This window comes from Ambystoma mexicanum, chromosome 2q (assembly GCF_040938575.1).
Source record: "Ambystoma mexicanum isolate Mex_15411 chromosome 2q, UKY_AmexF1_1, whole genome shotgun sequence".
NCBI classification, from domain to species: domain Eukaryota; kingdom Metazoa; phylum Chordata; class Amphibia; order Caudata; family Ambystomatidae; genus Ambystoma; species Ambystoma mexicanum.
The window spans coordinates 1,462,855,274-1,462,868,915 of NC_090924.1; positions in this window are offsets into that span (position 1 = coordinate 1,462,855,274).

Sequence of the window (13,642 nt, forward strand, 5' to 3'; positions counted from 1 at the left end):
AGTGGTATGGTGGGTTTTATAAAGGGGATCCCGTACCCTTTCGCCCTATTGCGTGCGCACATCTAGGTGTACCGGTTGCCGTTGGTGGTTAGCTCTTGAGGGAGCGCGCTCTGGGTCATAACAGGTGGACGTCTCGTCCCAGAAGGACGGAAAAGAACGCTATCGCGTCGGGGTCACCAATGTAAGTGTGAGGCTCCCAAAAATGCAGTTAATTCTCCCAATAAAGTCAATCGGGAGACTTCCCTGGATGGAATGAAACCAAGCCCAAGTGCTGGTTATATCAAAAGGCTTTATCTAGAATAGGGCAAGCATAATATACTCTGCTCACGCCGAGAGTGCTCTGCAGAAAACATGTTACAAATTACTTTTATACAGAAATGTCATCATCGAGCAGAGGGAAGGCCTAAGGGGCACATGAACAGTTGGGATTGGTCACTAAGGGCGAACACCTATAGGCGCCATAGGGTCGATGGGTTGTGGTTGGTCCGAGAACACATGGTGTAATGATGACGCTTCTCAGGTCAATCGGTCAGCTGGGCTCATCGGACTGGTATGTGGGATCGGCAACTGTGGTGTTGTTTCTTTGTTAAATAACCCTTTGACATTTGCCCTTGTGGCCACACATTCCCATTCCTTCACTACCATAATCTGCTTGTCCAGCGAGCTCAAAGACCTATGGGCTTAAACACTTAGAAAGAACGTTGTTCAAATACAGTTTAATTTATTATTGGGCATAGGTTAACACTCAACCATGAAATGCAGCGCTTGACCTTTTGCCCTTTCGCCCTATTGCGTGCGCACATCTAGGTGTACCGGTTGCCGTTGGTGGTTAGCTCTTGAGGGAGCGCGCTCTGGGTCATAACAGGTGGACGTCTCGTCCCAGAAGGACGGAAAAGAACGCTATCGCGTCGGGGTCACCAATGTAAGTGTGAGGCTCCCAAAAATGCAGTTAATTCTCCCAATAAAGTCAATCAGGAGACTTCCCTGGATGGAATGAAACCAAGCCCAAGTGCTGGTTATATCAAAAGGCTTTATCTAGAATAGGGCAAGCATAATATACTCTGCTCACACCGAGAGTGCTCTGCAGAAAACATGTTACAAATTACTTTTATACAGAAATGTCGTCATCGAGCAGAGGGAAGGCCTAAGGGGCACATGAACAGTTGGGATTGGTCACTAAGGGCGAACACCTATAGGCGCCATAGGGTCGATGGGTTGTGGTTGGTCCGAGAACACGTGGTGTAATGATGACGCTTCTCAGGTCAATCGGTCAGCTGGGCTCATCGGACTGGTATGTGGGATCGGCAACTGTGGTGTTGTTTCTTTGTTAAATAACCCTTTGACATTTGCCCTTGTGGCCACACATTCCCATTCCTTCACTACCATAATCTGCTTGTCCAGCGAGCTCAGAGACCTATGGGCTTAAACACTTAGAAAGAACGTTGTTCAAATACAGTTTAATTTATTATTGGGCATAGGTTAACACTCAACCATGAAATGCAGCGCTTGACCTGCTGAGACACTTCAAAATATACTGACTAAAGAGGTGAGGCTTTTGAGGTCACTGTGTGATCTGGGGTGTCCATCTGATAAGCAACAAAGAGGGCTCTAAATCTAAGACTGGAATTACGCTTAAAAAATAGGTCCCAAAAAGGCACATACCATCTCGGTCATAAGTCTCATTGTGGGGGTTAGTGGTCGGTTGTCCAAACATCATTAAATCTCTGCTAATCTACCTTGACACCATGAAGGGTGGAGGAGAATCAAAACAACTTTGCGGTATAGTTTTGTGTTACACAAAGAAACAGGGCCTTCAGAGACAGGTTTTACATACAGGCTTTTACACATGGCCTACTATATTACATTCAAGTTATACTTGTTTAGAATATACTATATTTTCGAGGCCGGCTAAATATTCTCATTGTAACAAAAACTCGTTAGGAAACTAGACATGTTCTTACGTTAGTGCTCATACTACATTTAAACAGTTCATGGCTCAGGGTCTCTACATACGGTCTTCATTCTGGTTGGAGTAATTGGTTACTGTATTAAATTTACACAATATCGTACATAGGTTTACATTTGAACTAAAAGATGAGGTAGCTTAGTGCTGCCGTGTACAGTGTTATGCTGGTTATGCATTTCGTTATTGCAATCTATTTCTTTTAGCAGTGTCATACCATACGTTAATATACATTGCACTTTCATGACTGAACTCTAACGTTAGAACTTTTAATGACACAGATATTATACCGTGTGCTAGTATACTTATTGTTCTACTATTATCCTCGTATTATCTTGCATGCAAAAAGGTACTATGGCTCTCTTCTTATTAAGGCACAAACAATCAAACAGACTTGAGGGTTGCTTCTAACTGTTGACCCTGTTTTAAGGAATATGGGAATGGTGTTCTTTATGGCTTGGTCTGTTGGGTGTGGGGGCAGGTTTATAGAGATGAATGACTTCTGCACTGGCCCCTGTTCTGGGCTGTATCAGGGTCAATGAAGTGAGACGGAAGACAGAAGATACAGTGTAAAGTTTGTTGCATTCTCGCGGCTAGTCTCTCATGAGAACCGAAAAACTGCAGGGACGGCAAAGGGGAGGAGGTGGGGGGAGTAGCTTGCTCGTTGTTTGCGCCTGGCTGGGAGAACTGCAGGCCTGCGTTGACACTTCACAACTGTCCTGCCATTACAGAGTCGGTAGCTCACAAAATGGAGTCTCATTAACTCTGGTCTTACGCTGTCTTAAGGGGGGTCACAGTTCCTAAGGGTATTCCTGCATGAGTGCTTGGGGCCGGGGCCCTGAACCCAAAGCAGCCGCAACTGGGCCTACCCAGGAAGTGTAAGGATGGGTGGGGGTTCCAAGACCCCCACCTCCCACACATTGAAAGCCACAAATACAAGTATTCAAATAACACTTACACGCAAGGTTTTCTAGTAACATAATTATTTATTTATTTAACAGTCCGTTTTAAATAAGCATTCTTTAAAAAGGGCAATGAGCAGCAATAAAAATACACTTCATAGCATGTTCTCAGAATCAAGTTAAGCAAGTAGATAATTCTTTAGAGATGCTTCTTACACACTTCCTACACCCGGGGAGACTTCAATTAATAGGACAGTATTGGCATGCACATATCACTTTTGTACTAGGTTAAATTATGATGTTGTGGAAAAGTCAAGGTTAATGGAAGGAAAAAAGTTGACTGGTTCTCAGAGCATGTGAGCACTTTTAAATCTCCCAATGAAGTCTAGATAAAAACTTTGTCCAGCAATATTACTTAAACAACCAATGTATCACCGATGAGGGACAGTTAGAATCAAAGTCAATGGGACAGAAGAGTCTGCAGGGAGCCAGGACAGCCAAAGTCAATTCGGAACAAAGTTTATGGAGCTGAGGCCTTTCTTAGATAGCAAAGGCCTTGTACAAAGTTACAGAGTTTGTCGTAGAAAATCACTGGTGGCCCACAAGCTGTTACACCTGTGAAAAGTTAGAGCTAGAATAACTCTAGAAAAGCAGCTACTGCAAATCTCAACTGAGATAAGCAAGCTACAGACCTTGAGGTAAGTACCCCTTAGTCAGAATTGTACTTTAGGTTGGAAGAAGCGGATCTAGCTGGCTTCTATCCTGGTTGCAGACTTGCAGATCCTGGGTTCCTGGGCCACAGTCGTGGGGACAAGAGGGAGGAAGTCTGGAGGACTCCTGCACAGCAGTTCGGAGGTCCGCGGCAGCTATGGGCTCTTTTCAGTTCAGCAGCACTTCACGGTTTCAGCTACTGGCAAATAGGCCCACCACAGATCTTGGACACTTGATGGGGTTCCATTGCTCCTTGAGTCCAGCACTCTGGTGAGGTGACTCGAGCTTGGGTCGTCCTGATTCCGGAGGTTCTTCAGGATCTTCCTGGAGCTTCGGTCCGGCTTAAAGAAGATGCACTCGACTACGGATTTCTCGACCGATGGCACTCAGTTCCAGCAGCAGCAAAAAAGTACAGCCAGTTGGGGAAGATCCTCCAGCAAGGTTCATCTTGGGGTTAGTTAGTCCCACCAACGAAAAGGAAGAAGTCATCCTTTCCGGAGCTTGTCTAATCGATTCAGAAAAGGAGTTTCAGCACAGCAGCAGGGCTTCACCGGGCAGTTCAACGGTCCATGAGGATGCCACCCCAGAGGACAACCAAGAAAAGGCATTTAAACCTTAAGAGAAATCTAAAGGATCCCTCTATGACACTGGACTGCTGTCTGTCACAATACAAAAGTGGTGCCTATGGAGTTTGTCAGACTCCACAAATAAAGGAAATATAAAATCTAAATCAGATCGTCACATACTTGGACCAAAATGAAACTACACCTCTATGCTGTTAGCGGAATGTCTATACCAATGAAGAGTCACAAGCAACCCCACCACACCCTAAAAGGAGAGTAAGGGGAGTGTGGGGGACATTTGTTCACCGAGATCAACTGGAGGAGTGAAAAAAGCCTACCACTATGGACAGACATGTTTCTGATGCTTGTGAATCTGCTTAGAATCACATGCTGTGGATATAGTCCAACATCTAGTGGTAATCACAGAGTATTGCACCTTTTGTTCGAAGACTGAAAAGGGACGTCGACCTGGGTGTGACTGTAACACTATCCCTACTGTGACGTGTAGTGTACCCATGATCCCTCACGTGGCGAGGTTCCCCAGATTGTCTTTTTCCACCATACTGGGCGGTAAAACTATACATAGCACGCTTCGCTATGTCCACGCTTCCGTGCCTATAAGAACTGAGGTACGGACCCTCTGCGCCAGAGTCCTTGCAGGACAATGCTGCGGTGTTGAGCGGCGCAGGTCCACAGGAGATGCTGTCCGACTATAAATAGCATGCTTCGTTACATCCATGCTTCTGTACCTATTAGAACCAAGGTACAGACTGTTAGGCAGAATTGCATGCAGTACCCTCTGGGACCACCACATACAATTAGGACTACAGGTGTAAGCAAAACCAACCTTTGGTATAAGTCTTTACTACACAGTTTTTGGTAGCGAGCTGAGAAGCCAGGCTTATCTCAAGAGGGAATGTGAGCAGTAAAAGGATGTTACACAGAAGTCTTACAATCATAGTGGTCCAAGTAGACACTTACACTCAAGTTTTCTTGGTAAAACACTTATTAATTTATTACACAGTCATTTAGAAAACATTCACTAGAAGGAGGCAACTTAATATTATACACAAACACACTTCAATACCAAACCAATAAGTTTCTGAGTAGATTAGGCTCCCCTGAAACAGGAGCAAAATGGCATTTCAGTCACTTTAAATAGGAGTAAAAAGGCACAAGTTAATAAAATAGATCACAAATACTTTCTTAGGCAGTGCAAATAGTTTCAGTTCACTTGAGGACTCGATTCAGTTCAATAGGCCTGGTTAAAGTCAATGGGCTAGTGTCTTGGATAGGAAAGAGCAGTTCTTGTAGTAAACGATAAAGTCTTTGCCAAAGTATTTTGTACGTAAATGAATCATATGTTGAGTCACAAGCTGATTAGGCCTGCAAGTTGGGAAAGTTTCACAAACTTTCACAGCGAGAGGTAAGTTCTCTCAATCGGGTTGGCACAGTACCTTAATATAAAGAAAAGATGCAGCTAAAGACGTTAGTTCCTGGCAGTTCCTGCAGATCTCACTGTTCCAGAGCCTCAGTCGTGGGGACAAGAGGGAGGACGTCGGGGGACTCCTGCACTGCACGGGGACTGGTCAAACAAGCTGGCAAATGGAAGATCTTCGGTTTGAGTAGCTGTAGTCAAGCACACAAGCTGATGTCCTTCCCCCTGATTGAACCTAACCAGCTCTGAGAATGGTATCCAGGTGGCTTACGAATTGATTGGTCCCACCAATTCAAAGGAAGAAGTCGTCCTTGAAGGGGCTTCTCTGTCGAGATGAACTTGGCAATTCGGACCTGCAGCAGGGCTTCACCGGGCAAACCAACGTTCCAGGAGTTGCAGCTGCCGTCCTCTTCCAGCTCGTCTTCGGTTCTTTCGTTCCAGTGGTCGACTCTGCCTTTCTGTCCAAAAGACTCGCCTTTTAAACAGTTTTCTCCCTTTCGTTCCAGCCTAGCTGTCACTCACCCAGCAGGGTGGCTGTCCTTGCCGGACAGTCAGCTAGCCAATCACGCCAGAGTGCATTTGTGTCTCCTCACTTCCTGCCCACCCCAGACACTCAGACGCCAGAGGCGGTCTTCACTCCTGAAGCCCGCCAAAGGCGTAAGAACAAAGGGACCAAATCTGGTTTGGCGCGCAGAGACAAACTCTAGAAGGACCTTCCCAAAAAGAAATGGCAAAAAAAGAAGACCGGGACCTGTTGAAACAAAGGGGCTTAATGCGCCATCTTGAAAAACATGGCTCCCGCAATTTTTAGCTACCGGTGTTCGCGATTGGGAAACATCATGGTAGTTCATTGTAAAACCACTGCCAACAGCCATTTCGATTGGAAAGGGTAGCATTTGACTGCTACATGCGTTTCTAGACACAGGGGATACTAGGTAACCCATCCAGCACTCTATAGGAAGATAGTGTGTGCTGGGGCTAGGAATTTAAAAAGACTAGTAAAGTCAATTTAACCTTACATTCTCTGGGAAACAGTAGTTTATCCCAGAGAAGGTATTTAAACCTTTTGGAAGACTAAGAGACATCCCTGTGTCACTGCACTGAAGGTGCTGTGTAACACACATGAAAAGATGATGCCTATGGAGTTATCTAAAAATCCATAATCAAAGAACACAAGAGTAAAAACACACATCAAAATACATGAATGAGTGGGAAAAAAAGAATCACACTGTTTCCATGTAAAACAATCAAGTCCTCAAAATCCAGCAAAGTTGCAGGGGGTCTCTAAGGTGAAGGGAATTAGCACATTCATGAGAATTCTCCCTAACACAGACCCTCTGTGGCAAAGCCCTTGCAGGACAAGACCGCTATGTTGAGCGATGCAGGTGCGCAGGAGACGCTTCCCGACTATACGTAGCATGTTTTGCTACGTCCATGCTTCCGTGCCTATTAGAACCGAGGAACGAACCCTCAGCGGCAAAGCCCTCGCAGCACAAGGCAGTGGTTTTGAGTGATGCAGATGTTTGGTGGCAATGGGGTTGTGGCATAGACAATGAGCTGGATGAGCTCACCTTCCTATCTGCGGCCGCCAGCTAAGAAGGTGTGGGGAGAGTTATCTTGCTAAACTCCTCGCAACCCCCCGACCTGGTGCCCCTTCTAACTCTTGCACACATGTGGTTTTCTCCCACAACCTGCCCTTGCACCCGCCAACTCCCCTGTTACTTGCGCTCCCTCGCACCACAGTGTGCTATCCTGCATCTTAGGCCACATGCGCTCCCTCGCAACTCTAAACTATCTGCGCTCTCTTGCATCTCAGGCTGCATGCGCTCCCTTGCAACTCTAGGCTGCGTGTGTTCTCTCGCATACTAGGCTGCACATGCTCCCTTGCCACTCATGGCCATGTGTGCCCCCTCTTACTTAGGCTGCATTTACCCCCTGCACATTTTGGTCACGTTGCCCTCTCACAACTTAGGCTGTGTGCTCTCTTTCTCTATTCAGCTGAACGCACCGCTCCTCTCTTAACCGCTGAACCCCCCGCATTCCCCACGTGCCCTTTCCCTTTCCCTCCCCTTTTTTCTTAGCTCCCATTCCTGACCTATTGTGTACTGTTCTTGATGTTTTGTTCTCCACGGTTGTTGGCTTACATTGCATTGCCTGCATCCCTGCTGTGTTCATTCTTTACTTCTAGTTTCCATGGTGATTGCTCTGTTCTTGTCGTTTTTGCTTCTCCATGGTTGTTTGCTTACATTGTACTGCCTGAATCCTTGATGTGTTCATTCTTTACTTCTAGGCCTTTTGGTTATTGCTCTGTTCTTGTCGCTTTTGTTTCTCCATGGTTCTTTGCTTACATTGTAATGCCTGCATCCTTGCTGTGTTTATTCCTTACTTCTGGGTTCCTTTGGTGATTGTCCTCTGTGTGCCCCTCCTCCTTCCGTGTCCCCTCCACCTGCCTGCTTCCCAGCACTACCCCACCTCCCACTCTCATATCCCCTCCCCTTCCTCTCTGCACCCTCTATGGTGCTCTCTGTCTCAGCTATCTCCTCTAACTGCTTTTCTATCGACTATCCTATCCTTCTCACTAAGTCTGGCAGGAAGGTGTTCAAAAGGGACATGCTGCTCTCCAACACAGTCCTCCAGACAGGCCCTTACCGAACTCCTCTTTACCGTTCCCTCTCCACGCCTATGGACCCCACATATGGTCTCTTTTCTCCCTCCTTTTTCCTCTTTTCCCATTAATGGTGGCACCCGGTGGGAGGCCCTCCTGGCCCCCTTCCACTCCTCCAAGATCATCATTAATGTCTACCTAAACGGCACCATCTTGGTCCAAGGCCTTCAGGCCAACCTCCTCCTTTTTGATGGACACTTCCCACGCCTTATCAACATTCCTTTCTTCACATGCTGTCCTTCCTCTCGCCTCTCTGGCTCATTCTGCCTCCTCCATCCTCTGCCACCTCTATGGCTGCCCCTGCTGCTCCCCCAGCCACCCTGTTGCCTCCGTCTTCTGGCACCCACCTCCTCCTCCCTGGCCACATTACATTCTCTCCTCCTTCCTCACCTGCCCATCCTCGGGCACCTTCAACACTTCTGCAAGGTGTACCTCTGACCTGTAATCCTCCACGGAAGTCCTTCAAAGGGGGGCAAGCTGCTCCACATTGCTACGCCCAACTCTCCTAACTCTCGCTCAGCTGTCAAACAATCCTCTGACATTTAACGTCTCCTGGAAGGGCTTGATTTGGATGTACTCGGTCTGACTGAGACTTGCATCATGGCCAGCTCTGTCAGGAGCTTTGACACTCTCCTTCCTGATGGCTACAAGATCCTCTCCGAACCCAGAACCAACAGTCCTGGTGTGGGTGTAGCCTTGATCTTCCCAGAGGGGATCCCAGTGTCTATCAATCTTATGCAGGACTACTCCTTCTTTGAATGCCTGGTATGCAGGCTATCTCTATCTCTCCTGGTCTTTCTCTTACTGTGGCCACTATCTACAGGCCGCCTGGGTCAGGCATGCCTCCTTCCTCTCTGAGTGGGCGGTCCTCTCCACCTTCCTCCTCGCCTCTACCTCTCAACTTCTCCTCTTCTGAAACCTTAACATCCACCTGGATGTTACCTGCCCTTCTTGCTCCCATCATGAGGATCCCCTTGAAGCCCAAATCCAAGTGCAACTCTTGGAATGACTCTGACCTCACCACCCTCAAACGCAAGTGCAGGTTGGCTGAGAGGAAGTGGAGGGTGTCCGGTGCACCCTCTGAAAAACTGGCCTGACGCATGCTCCAAAGGCAATACAGACTCTCTGTCCTTGCCAAGAAGAGAGCCCACATCCAAGCACACATCTCTGTGGCATCTAACAACTCGCCGTATTCATCAAAATCTGCAAAAGGCTGGACAATCCTGCTGCAGTCTCTACCTCTCACGTTCCCTCCCAGGTCCTCTGTAAGGCATTGGCTTCTCATTTCATCACTAAAACAAAGGACAGCCTGTCCACCCTCTCTTCATCTTCCTTCTCCTCCTCCTCCACTCCTGGCCCGCCTGTGTCCGTCTCTCCTACTCCCTTCTCTTCCTTTCCCTTGTTCACCCCAGATGATTTTCTAGACAAGTATGATCTATGAAAGTCTCATCAAAACTGTTTTCCCCTGTTCATCCAGAACCATCAATGACCACATCGACACACTTACTCCAGCCTCTGGCAATTTCTGCAATCGTTCTTTTGCCACTGGAACCTTCTGCTCCCCCCTTAAGTGCTCCCATGTGCACCCCCTCTTAAAGAAGCCCTCTGCCGATCCTTCCTCTCCAGGTAACTATCGCCCGATCTCCATCACTCCTCTCCTGGGCAAACTCTTTGAAAAGCTGGCCATCTCCCAGCTTAATATGCACACTGAATCTGTTGGTTGCCTTCACGACCACCAGTCTGACTTCAGAGCTGCCAGAAGCACGGAAACTGCTTTCATGAAAACCCATGAAGACTTTCTCTCTAACCTTCATTATAACCTTCTTTCTGTCCTCATGCTCCTCAATCTTTCTTCTGCTTTTGATACGGTAAACCACACCATCCTGCTCAACCGCCCTTGTGGTAACCTGGGTATAACTGATCTGGCCCTGGCCTGGCTGACCTCCTTTCTCACTGAACGTCACTCTCAGGTCAAACTGGGGTCTTTCCTCTCTTCTATCTCTCTCTGTACTTGTAGTGTTCCCCAAGGGTCTAACCTTTCTCCCTGGCTTTTCAACCAATTCCTTGCCCACTGCATCCCTGCTTTTTGTTCCAACTTTCAGTGTTATGCAGATGACACCTACCGCTCTTTCAGGCTCCCTCTGGCCTACTCTTCTCCTTCTCTCATCCTAGATTGTCTGGCTGCAATTCAGGAATGGTGTGCCGCCAATGATCTCAGCTTCAATGCAAGTAAGACTGAGATCCTCCTTATCGGAACACCAGCTCCCTCCTTTCCTCTCTCTCTCTGGCTGCCCACTCTTGCCCCCCTTCCTGTGACCTGTGAGGCTAAGAACCTTGAGGTATTGTTCAACTCCACCCTCTCCTTCTTTCCTCACATCTCTGACATCTCTACGAAGTCAATCTATCTGCTGCACCTCCTCAGAGGTATTCTTCCTTTCCTCACTTTTCCCCAGAAGCTTACCGTCTCCAGAGCTCTGGTCCTCTCTAGGCTGGACTACTACCACAGCCTCTTTCTAAATCTTCATGCCTGTACTCTCCGACCTCTACAACTTATCCAGAACAGGACTGCAGTACTTGTCCTTGGTCTCAAGCCCAGTGATCGTATCTCTCCAGCTCTGAAATGTCTTCATTGGCTCCCAATGGCGGCAAGGATCTAGTTCAAGACCCTCTGCATCGTCCACAAAGCTTTCTGGGGCCTGGGACCGGACTACATCCAACTCTCTCTTCCTAAAAATCTAGCTACTTAAGCTCTCCGCTCATCCACTTCCAACTCTCTGAGGGTCAGTTGCGTTTCCAAGCAGAGAGTTTGGGGCAGATCTCTGTCTACGGGTGGTGCCTCCCTCTGGAACAGCATCCCTGCCTCTCTCAAACTTGAGCAGAACCACCTCTGGTTCTGTAAGCAACGTAAGGCCTTCTTTATTACTTCCACTTTCTCTCTTCCTCTCCCTTGCTGATGTCCCGACTACTCCACGCACTGGTCACCTGGCTACTCTATGAACTTGGCCCCAGGCTCCTGCATGTCCAGTTGCACTTTGCACTGCCACCTGCCTCCCCCAGCACTTGCGAACTGTATCTGAAACCCTACAACCCCTTCTCTCTGCTCTTATGAGCCACCTGTTGGCTGCACTTTCTGAGTTACCACACTGAGCCACCCACTGGTTGCACTTTTGAGTTACCTGCACGTCTCCCTCCCCACACCGTCGGTACTTCTCCCCTTCAACTTCCCTGCAGTTGCATGATCTGAATGGCACAGGCCCTAGTAAGATAGCTGTCTTGTCCTCCCTCTGTTCCCACCGCTTTGTCGTGTCGCGCCTAGAAACACTTGTGTACAGGCGCATTATAAATGCCATATCATATCATAGCATTAATGCAGAGCTCATGATAATAAGATATATTGCTAAAAATAATCACGTCTTCGAAACAACCTTTCGACGATTTGATTCGACGGCCGTTTCTTGTTTCCTGTCTAAGGATTTCTACGACTGGATTCTCTGCAGCTGGCGGCGGCCATCCCCATCAGTCTTCCGCCTTTCACATTTGGGAGAGTGGGAGCCTTTCATCTCGACATTACTCTTTAGAGAATGCCTTTTCCTGCTTTTCCCTCTTCTTTTCCTTGTCAGGCTGCTATTTGTATACTTAATAATGGAGCAAACTCTATTTAAATTTTGTCCTTCCTGTTATAGGAAGTTTCCTTGGGGGACACTCATAAGGAGTTTAATAACTGCTTACCTCGTGACCATGACGAGCGGCGTTGCAAGGCCTGTCGACTCTTCAAGCATAAGATACTTGAAGAAAGGCACACAAAGCAGCGGGTGGTCTACACCATGCAGGGCAAATCCCATTCCCCCACCTGCGCGTTCGCACCAGACGAGGAACCTTCCAGCAGCTACGGGTGGTGGGGCCAAGTGGGGATTTTAAAATGATTTGTCCGTGTAACCCAGCTCCAGGAAAAACATGGCGATAGATTGGCTAGAGCAGTCAGGTGCTAGTAAGGAACAATGGAAAGGGAGAGGATGCAGCCAAAAAGGAGTGCATGGTTATAAAGGAGACGTGCCCACAAGCAGTGATGAAGGGTGTTCGGGTAAAGTTAAGATGAGACTTCGTGGCCCAAGAGAGCAGGAAGACGGCAGAAGTTTGAGCCGACAGATGAAGATTTGCTAGAGGTACTGGAAAACAGGTGAGGTATTGTGTTTTAGAGAGAATGTTACCAAGCCTGTCCATGTGGAGTGGTTGATGAGACAGTGGATGCTAGAATAAGTGGTACGAGAGAGAGAGAGGGGGCAAAGAAAGATATTAGACAGTGAGATTGTGACAGAGAGAAAGGAGGGAAAGAGAGAGTGGACATGAGAGTGAAAGAACAAGGGGAAAGGTGTAGATGGGAGATTGGAGAATAGGAGGGAGCAGCAGGAGAGAAGAGAAAGAAGGGAGGAGAGTGGGAACGATTAGAGGGGCAGAGAGGTGGAGCAAGAAAAGAGTGATAGGAGAGAGAGAGGAAAGACAGGAGGGAGAGTAAGGAGAGAGAGAGCAGCGTGGAATAGGCCATCGAGAGAGACAAAGAAGGGGAGGGAGTAGTAGGAGGTAGAGAGAGAGAGAGAAGGAAGAGAATATAATACAGAGGGAGAGAGGGGAGACAGCAGAGGAGAGAACATGAGGGAGTATGCAGGGTAATAAAGGAGCAAAAGGAGAGAGTGAGAGAGAGAGAGAGAGAGAGAGACAGAGACAGAGAGACAGAGCGAGAGAGAAGGCACACCTTGAACATTATACTGTTTGGTATCATCAGAGCAGGGATTCCTTAGAAATCTCCCAGTGGTAGTAAGACAGATAATGCTAGAGCTTTTAGATCCTCATTTGAAGTGCAGGATGGAACTACATAGTAGGCGTTAACTACTAGGCTTGTCTTGCAACTGCTGGGCAGTAGGCAAGCCTGGCCTAGGGTGGAAGGAACACACAGCGCTTGATGGATAGACCAGGGGCCCGCTTAGACTGGCCTTCATGCACTTTATCGTCAGCTCAAGACCAGGGGCCCGCTTAGACTGACCTTCAGGTACTTCATCGTCAGCCCAGGACTAGGGGCCCGCTTAGACTGGCCGTCATGCACTTCATCGCCAGCCCAAGACCAGGGGCACACTTAGACTGGCCTTCATGCACTTCATCGTCAGCCCAAGACCAGGGACCCACTTAGACTGGCCTTCATGCACTTCATCGTCAGCCCAAAACCAGGGGCCCCGCTTAGACTGGCCTCCATGCGCTTCATCACCAGCCCAAGACCACAGGCCCACTTAGACTGGCCTTCATGCACTTCATTGTCAGCCCAGTTGAGAAATCTGACAATAAAATATCTGAACTTCCTAATTACCACACTGGATCCTTACATTCTTGAAGCCACCTGTGGCAGTGTTC